This window comes from Carcharodon carcharias (assembly GCF_017639515.1).
Source record: "Carcharodon carcharias isolate sCarCar2 chromosome 38 unlocalized genomic scaffold, sCarCar2.pri SUPER_38_unloc_4, whole genome shotgun sequence".
Lineage (NCBI taxonomy): Eukaryota > Metazoa > Chordata > Chondrichthyes > Lamniformes > Lamnidae > Carcharodon > Carcharodon carcharias.
This window is the reverse complement of record NW_024470808.1, coordinates 584873-594956: the sequence shown is the minus strand read 5'-3', so window position 1 is coordinate 594956 and position 10084 is coordinate 584873.

The following is a 10084-nucleotide window of genomic DNA, read 5'->3' as shown; positions in this document are numbered from 1 at the left end:
TGAGAATGATAGATTAGAATGTTAAAACAATGGATTGGAAACTGAGAACGATAGATTGGAATATTAGAACACTGGTTCTGAATCTGAGTACGATAGATTGGAAATTTACAACAATGGATAAGAATGTAAGAACGTTAGATTGGAATATTACAACAATGGATCGGAATCTGAGAACGGTAGATTGGAATACTACAACAAGGGATCAGAATCTGAGAATGATAGCTTGGAATATTACAACAATGGATATGAATCTGAGGATGATAGATTGGAATATTACAACACTGGATCAGAATGTGAGAACGATAGATTGGAATATTGCAACTTCGGATCGGAATCTGAGAACGGTCGATTGGAATATTAAAATAATGGATTGGAAACTGAGAACGATAGATTAGAATATTAAAACTGTGTTTCAAAATCTCAGAACGATAGATTGGTATATTACAACTATGGATTAGAATCTGAGAAGGATAGATTGGAATATTACAACAAGGGATCAGATTGAGAACAATAGATTCGAATATTACAACAATGGATCGGAATCTGAGAAAGATTGATTGGAATATTACAACAATGGAGCAGAATCTGAGGACGATAGATTGGAATATTACAACTATGGATCAAAATCTGAAAACAATAGATGGGAATATTACAACAATGGATCAGAATCTGAAAACGATAGATTGGAATAGAACAACTATGGATCATAATCTGAGAACAATAGATTGGAATATTATAAGAATGGAACAGAGTCTGTGAATGATAGATTGGAATATGACAAGTATGGATAGAATCTGAGAGAAACAGATTGGAATATTACAACAATGGAACAGAATCTGAGAACGATAAATTGGAAATTTGCAACAATGGATCAGAATCTGAGAATGATAGCTTTGAATATTACAACAATGGATCTGAATCTGAGAATGATAGATTGGAATATTACAACAATGGATCGGAATCTGAGAACGATAGTTTGGAATATTCCCACAATTGATCAGAATCTGAGAATGAGAGAATTGAATATTACAACAATAGCACAGCATCTGAAATCGATAGACTGGAATATTACAACAATTGATCAGAATCTGAGAACGATAGATTGGAATATTAAAACTATGGATCAGAATCTGAGAAGGATAGATTGGAATGTTACAACAAGGGAACAGAATCTGAGAACGACAGATTGGAATATTACAACAATGGATCGGAATCTGAGAACGATTGACTGGAATATTACAACAATGGTTCAGTATGTGAGAACGATAGATTGGAATATTGCAACTTTGGATCAGAATCTGTGAACGGTCGAATGGAATATTAAAATAATGGATTGGAACCTGAGAACGATAGATTGGAATATTAAAACGGTGTTTCAAAATCTCAGAACGACAGATTGGTATATTACAACTATGGATTAGAATCTGAGAAGGATAGATTGGAATATTACAACAAGGGATCAGATTGAGAACGATAGATTCGAATATTACAACAATGGATCGGAATCTTAGAAAGATTGATTGGAATATTACAACAATGGAGCAGAATCTGAGGACGATAGATTGGAATATTACAACTATGGATCAAAATCTGAAAACAATAGACGGGAATATTACAACAATGGATCAGAATCTGAGAGCGATAGATTGGAATAGAACAACTATGGATCATAATCTGAGAACAATAGATTGGAATATTATAAGAATGGAACAGAGTATGTGAATGATAGATTGGAATATGACAAGTATGGATAGAATCTGAGAGAAATAGATTGGAATATTACAACAATGGAACAGAATCTGAGAACGATAAATTGGAAATTTGCAACAATGGATCAGAATCTGAGAATGATAGCTTTGAATATTACAACAATGGATCTGAATCTGAGAATGATAGATTGGAATATTACAACAAAGGAACGGAATCTGAGAACGATAGATTGGGATATTCCCACAATGGATCAGAATCTGAGAATGAGAGATTTGAATATTGCAACAATGGCACGGAATCTGAGATCGTTAGACTGGAATATTACAACAATTGATCAGAATCTGAGAACGATAGATTGGAATATTAAAACTATGGATCAGAATCTGAGAAGGATAGATTGGAATATTACAACAAGGGATCAGATTCTGAGAACGATAGATAGGAATATTATAACAATGGATCGGAATCTGAGAAAGATTGATTGGAATATTACAACAATGGAGCAGAATCTGAGAACGATAGATTGGAATATTACAACTATGGATCAAAATCTGAAAACAATAGATGGGAATATTACAACAATTGATCAGAATCTGAGAACGATAGATTGGAATATTACAACACTGGATCAGAATGTGAGAACGATAGATTGGAATATTACAACTTTGTTTCAGAATCTGAGAACGGTCGATTGGATTAGTAAAATTATGGATTGGAATCTGAGGACGATAGATTGGAATATTAAAACTATGATTCAAAATCTCAGAACAATAGATTAGTATATTAAAACTATGGATTAGAATCTGAGAATGATAGATTGGGATATTACAACAATGGATCGGCATCTGAGAATGATAGATTGGAATAGTACAACAATGGATCAGAATCTGAGAAGGATTGATTGAAATATTACAACAATAGATCAGAATGTGAGAACAATAGATTGGAATATTGCAACTTCGGATCAGAATATGAGAACGGTCGATTGGAATATTAAAATAATGGATTGGAACCTGAGAACGATAGATTGTAATATTAAAACTGTGTTTCAAAATCTCAGAACGATAGATTGGAATATTACAACTATGGATTAGAATCTGAGAATGACAGATTGGATTATTACAACTGTGGGTTAGAATCTGAGAAAAATAGATTGGAAAATTACAACAATTGATCAGATTGAGAATGATAGATTGGAATATTACAACAAAGGATCGGAATCTGAGTACGATACATTGGAATATTCCCACAATGGGTCAGTATCAGAGAATGATAGATTGGAATAATATTACCACAATGGCTTGGAATCTGAGATCGATAGGCTGGAATTTAACAACAATTGATCAGAATCTGAGAACGATAGATTGGAATATTACAACTATGGATCAGAATCTGAGAACGATAGATTGGAATATTACAACAAGGGATCAGAAACTGAGAACGATAGATTGGAATATTACAACAATGGAGCAGAATCTGAGGATGATAGATTGGAATATCACAACTCTGGTTCAGAATCTGAAACAATAGATTGGTATATTACAACAGTGGATCAGAATCTGAGAAGGATAGATTGGAATATTACAACAATGGATCAGAATCTGAGAACGATAGATTGGAATATTACAACAATGGATCAGTATCTGAAAAAAATAGATTGGAATATTACAACAATGGATTAGAATCTGAGAACGATAGATTGGAAATTTACAACAATGGATCAGAATCTGAGAATGATAGATTGGAATATCACAACAATGGATCAGAATCAGAGAAAGATTGATTGCAATATTACAACAATGAATCAGAATGTGAGAACGATAGATTGGAATATTACAACAATGGATCGGAATCTGAGAATGATAGATTTGAATATTACAACAATGGATCAGAATCTGAGAATGATAGATTGGAATATTACAACAATGGATCGGAATCTGAGAACGATAGTTTGGAACATTCCCACAATTGATCAGAATCTGAGAATGAGAGACTTGAATATTACAACAATAGCACAGAATCTGAAATCGATAGACTGGAATATTACAACAATTGATCAGAATCTGAGAACGATAGATTGGAATATTAAAACTATGGATCAGAATCTGAGAAGGATAGATTGGAATATTACAACAAGGGAACAGAATCTGAGAACGACAGATTGGAATATTACAACAATGGATCGGAATTTGAGAACGATTGACTGGAATATTACAACAATGGTTCAGTATGTGAGAACGATAGATTGGAATATTGCAACTTTGGATCAGAATCTGAGAACGGTCGATTGGAATATTAAAATAATGGATTGGAACCTGAGAACGATAGATTGGAATATTAAAACGGTGTTTCAAAATCTCAGAACGACAGATTGGAATATTACAACTATGGATTAGAATCTGAGAAGGATAGATTGGAATATTACAACAAGGATTCAGAATGAGAACAATAGATTCGAATATTACAACAATGGATCGGAATCTGAGAAAGATTGATTGGAATATTACAACAATGGAGCAGAATCTGAGGACGATAGATTGGAATATTACAACTATGGATCAAAATCTGAAAACAATAGATGGGAATATTACAACAATGGATCAGAATCTGAGAACGATTGATTGGAATAGAACAACTATGGATCATAATCTGAGAACAATAGATTGGAATATTATAAGAATGGAACAGAGTCTGTGAATGATAGATTGGAATATGACAAGTATGGATAGAATCTGAGAGAATTAGATTGGAATATTACAACAATGGAACATATTCTGAGAACGATAAATTGGAAATTTGCAACAATGGATCAGAATCTGAGAATGATAGCTTTGAATATTACAACAATGGATCTGAATCTGAGAATGATAGATTGGAATATTACAACAATGGAACGGAATCTGAGAACGATAGATTGGGATATTCCCACAATGGATCAGAATCTGAGAATGAGATATTTGAATATTGCAACAATGGCACGGAATCTGAGATCGATAGACTGGAATATTACAACAATTGATCAGAATCTGAGAACGATAGATTGGAATATTAAAACTATGGATCAGAATCTGAGAAGGATAGATTGGAATATTACAACAAGGGATCAGATTCTGAGAACGATAGATTGGAATATTACAACAATGGATCGGAATCTGAGAAAGATTGATCGGAATATTACAACAATGGAGCAGAATCTGAGGATGATAGATAGGAATATTACAACTATGGATCAAATTCTGAAAAGAATAGATGGGAATATTACAACAATGGATCAGAATCTGAGAACGATAGATTGGAATAGAACAACTATGGATCAGAATCTGAGAACGATAGATTGGAATATTACAACACTGGAACAGAATTTGAGAATGATAGATTGGAATATTATAACAATCGATCAGAATCTGAGAATGATAGATTGGAATATTAGAAGAATAGATCCGAATCTGAGACCGATTGATTGGAATATTACAACAATGGATAAGAATCTGTGAACGATAGATTGGAATATTACAACATTGGATCAGAATCTGTTAATAATAGATTGGAATATTACAAGAATGAATCAGATTCTCTGAACGACAAATTGGAATATTATGACAATGGATCAGAATCTTAGAAAAATAGCTTGGGATATTACAACAATGGATCAGAATCTGAGAACGATAGATTGGCATTTTACAACAATGGATCAGAATCTGTGAACGATAGATTGGAATATGACAACTTTGGATCGGAATGTGGGAACGATAGATTGGAATATTACAACAATGGATCAGAATATGAGAATGATAGATTAGAATGTTAAAACAATGGATTGGAAACTGAGAACGATAGATTGGAATATTAGAACAATTGTTCTGAATCTGAGAACGATAGATTGGAAATTTACAACAATGGATCAGAATGTGAGATCGATAGATTGGAATATTAGAACCATGTTTCAGAATCTGACATCGATAGATTGGAATATTACAACAATGGTTCGGAATCTGAGAACGATAGTTTGGAATATTCCCACAATTGATCAGAATCTGAGAATGAGAGACTTGAATATTACAACAATAGCACAGAATCTGAAATCGAGAGACTGGAATATTACAACAATTGATCAGAATCTGAGAACGATAGATTGGAATATTAAAACTATGGATCAGAATCTGAGAAGGATAGATTGGAATATTACAACAAGGGAACAGAATCTGAGAACGACAGATTGGAATATCACAACAATGGATCGGAATTTGAGAACGATTGACTGGAATATTACAACAATGGTTCAGTATGTGAGAACGATAGATTGGAATATTGCAACTTTGGATCAGAATCTGAGAACGGTCGATTGGAATATTAAAATAATGGATTGGAACCTGAGAACGATAGATTGGAATATTAAAACGGTGTTTCAAAATCTCAGAACGACAGATTGGAATATTACAACTATGGATTAGAATCTGAGAAGGATAGATTGTAATATTACAACAAGAGTTCAGATTGAGAACAATAGATTCGAATATTACAACAATGGATTGGAATCTGAGAAAGATTGATTGGAATATTACAACAATGGAGCAGAATCTGAGGACGATAGATTGGTATATTACAACTAGGGATCAAAATCTGAAAACAATAGATGGGAATATTACAACAATGGATCAGAATCTGAGAACGATAGATTGGAATAGAACAACTATGGATCATAATCTGAGAACAATAGGTTGGAATATTATAAGAATGGAACAGAGTCTGTGAATGATAGATTGGAATATGACAAGTATGGATAGAATCTGAGAGAAATAGATTGGAATATTACAACAATGGAACAGAATCTGAGAACGATAAATTGGAAATTTGCAACAATGGATCAGAATCTGAGAATGATAGCTTTGAATATTTATACAATGGATCTGAATCTGAGAATGATAGATTGGAATATTACAACAATGGAACGGAATCTGAGAACGATAGATTGGGATATTCCCACAATGGATCAGAATCTGAGAATGAGAGAATTGAATATTACAACAATAGCACAGCATCTGAAATCGATAGACTGGAATATTACAACAATTGATCAGAATCTGAGAACGATAGATTGGAATATTAAAACTATGGATCAGAATCTGAGAAGGATAGATTGGAATGTTACAACAAGGGAACAGAATCTGAGAACGACAGATTGGAATATTACAACAATGGATCGGAATCTGAGAACGATTGACTGGAATATTACAACAATGGTTCAGTATGTGAGAACGATAGATTGGAATATTGCAACTTTGGATCAGAATCTGTGAACGGTCGAATGGAATATTAAAATAATGGATTGGAACCTGAGAACGATAGATTGGAATATTAAAACGGTGTTTCAAAATCTCAGAACGACAGATTGGTATATTACAACTATGGATTAGAATCTGAGAAGGATAGATTGGAATATTACAACAAGGGATCAGATTGAGAACGATAGATTCGAATATTACAACAATGGATCGGAATCTGAGAAAGATTGATTGGAATATTACAACAATGGAGCAGAATCTGAGGACGATAGATTGGAATATTACAACTATGGATCAAAATCTGAAAACAATAGACGGGAATATTACAACAATGGATCAGAATCTGAGAGCGATAGATTGGAATAGAACAACTATGGATCATAATCTGAGAACAATAGATTGGAATATTATAAGAATGGAACAGAGTATGTGAATGATAGATTGGAATATGACAAGTATGGATAGAATCTGAGAGAAATAGATTGGAATATTACAACAATGGAACAGAATCTGAGAACGATAAATTGGAAATTTGCAACAATGGATCAGAATCTGAGAATGATAGCTTTGAATATTACAACAATGGATCTGAATCTGAGAATGATAGATTGGAATATTACAACAAAGGAACGGAATCTGAGAACGATAGATTGGGATATTCCCACAATGGATCAGAATCTGAGAATGAGAGATTTGAATATTGCAACAATGGCACGGAATCTGAGATCGATAGACTGGAATATTACAACAATTGATCAGAATCTGAGAACGATAGATTGGAATATTAAAACTATGGATCAGAATCTGAGAAGGATAGATTGGAATATTACAACAAGGGATCAGATTCTGAGAACGATAGATAGGAATATTATAACAATGGATCGGAATCTGAGAAAGATTGATTGGAATATTACAACAATGGAGCAGAATCTGAGAACGATAGATTGGAATATTACAACTATGGATCAAAATCTGAAAACAATAGATGGGAATATTACAACAATGGATCAGAATCTGAGAACGATAGATTGGAATATTACAACACTGGATCAGAATGTGAGAACGATAGATTGGAATATTACAACTTTGTTTCAGAATCTGAGAACGGTCGATTGGATCAGTAAAATTATGGATTGGAATCTGAGGACGATAGATTGGAATATTAAAACTATGATTCAAAATCTCAGAACAATAGATTAGTATATTAAAAGTATGGATTAGAATCTGAGAATGATAGATTGGGATATTACAACAATGGATCGGCATCTGAGAATGATAGATTGGAATAGTACAACAATGGATCAGAATCTGAGAAGGATTGATTGAAATATTACAACAATAGATCAGAATGTGAGAACAATAGATTGGAATATTGCAACTTCGGATCAGAATATGAGAACGGTCGATTGGAATATTAAAATAATGGATTGGAACCTGAGAACGATAGATTGTAATATTAAAACTGTGTTTCAAAATCTCAGAACGATAGATTGGAATATTACAACTATGGATTAGAATCTGAGAATGACAGATTGGATTATTACAACTGTGGGTTAGAATCTGAGAAAAATAGATTGGAAAATTACAACAATTGATCAGATTGAGAATGATAGATTGGAATATTACAACAAAGGATCGGAATCTGAGTACGATACATTGGAATATTCCCACAATGGGTCAGTATCAGAGAATGATAGATTGGAATAATATTACCACAATGGCTTGGAATCTGAGATCGATAGGCTGGAATTTAACAACAATTGATCAGAATCTGAGAACGATAGATTGGAATATTACAACTATGGATCAGAATCTGAGAACGATAGATTGGAATATTACAACAAGGGATCAGAAACTGAGAACGATAGATTGGAATATTACAACAATGGAGCAGAATCTGAGGATGATAGATTGGAATATCACAACTCTGGTTCAGAATCTGAAACAATAGATTGGTATATTACAACAGTGGATCAGAATCTGAGAAGGATAGATTGGAATATTACAACAATGGATCAGAATCTGAGAACGATAGATTGGAATATTACAACAATGGATCAGTATCTGAAAAAAATAGATTGGAATATTACAACAATGGATTAGAATCTGAGAACGATAGATTGGAAATTTACAACAATGGATCAGAATCTGAGAATGATAGATTGGAATATCACAACAATGGATCAGAATCAGAGAAAGATTGATTGCAATATTACAACAATGAATCAGAATGTGAGAACGATAGATTGGAATATTACAACAATGGATCGGAATCTGAGAATGATAGATTTGAATATTACAGCAATGGATCAGAATCTGAGAATGATAGATTGGAATATTACAACAATGGATCGGAATCTGAGAACCATAGTTTGGAATATTCCCACAATTGATCAGAATCTGAGAATGAGACACTTGAATATTGCACAATAGCAAGGAATCTGAGATCGATAGACTGGAATATTACAACAATTGATCAGAATCTGAGAACGATAGATTGGGATATTAAAACTATGGATCAGAATCTGAGAAGGATAGAATGGAATATTACAACAAGAGATTAGAATCTGAGAACGATAGATTGGAATATTACAACAATGGATCGGAATCTGAGAACGATTGACTGGAATATTACAACAATGGTTCTGTATGTGAGAACGATAGATTGGAATATTGCAACGTTGGATCAGAATCTGAGAACGATAAATTGGAAATTTGCAACAATGGATCAGAATCTGAGAATGATAGTTTTGAATATTACAACAATGGATCTGAATCTGAGAATGATAGATTGGAATATTACAACAATGGATCGGAATCTGAGAACGATAGTTTGGAACATTCCCACAATTGATCAGAATCTGAGAATGAGAGACTTGAATATTACAACAATAGCACAGAATCTGAAATCGATAGACTGGAATATTACAACAATTGATCAGAATCTGAGAACGATAGATTGGAATATTAAAACTATGGATCAGAATCTGAGAAGGATAGATTGGAATATTACAACAAGGGAACAGAATCTGAGAACGACAGATTGGAATATTACAACAATGGATCGGAATTTGAGAACGATTGACTGGAAT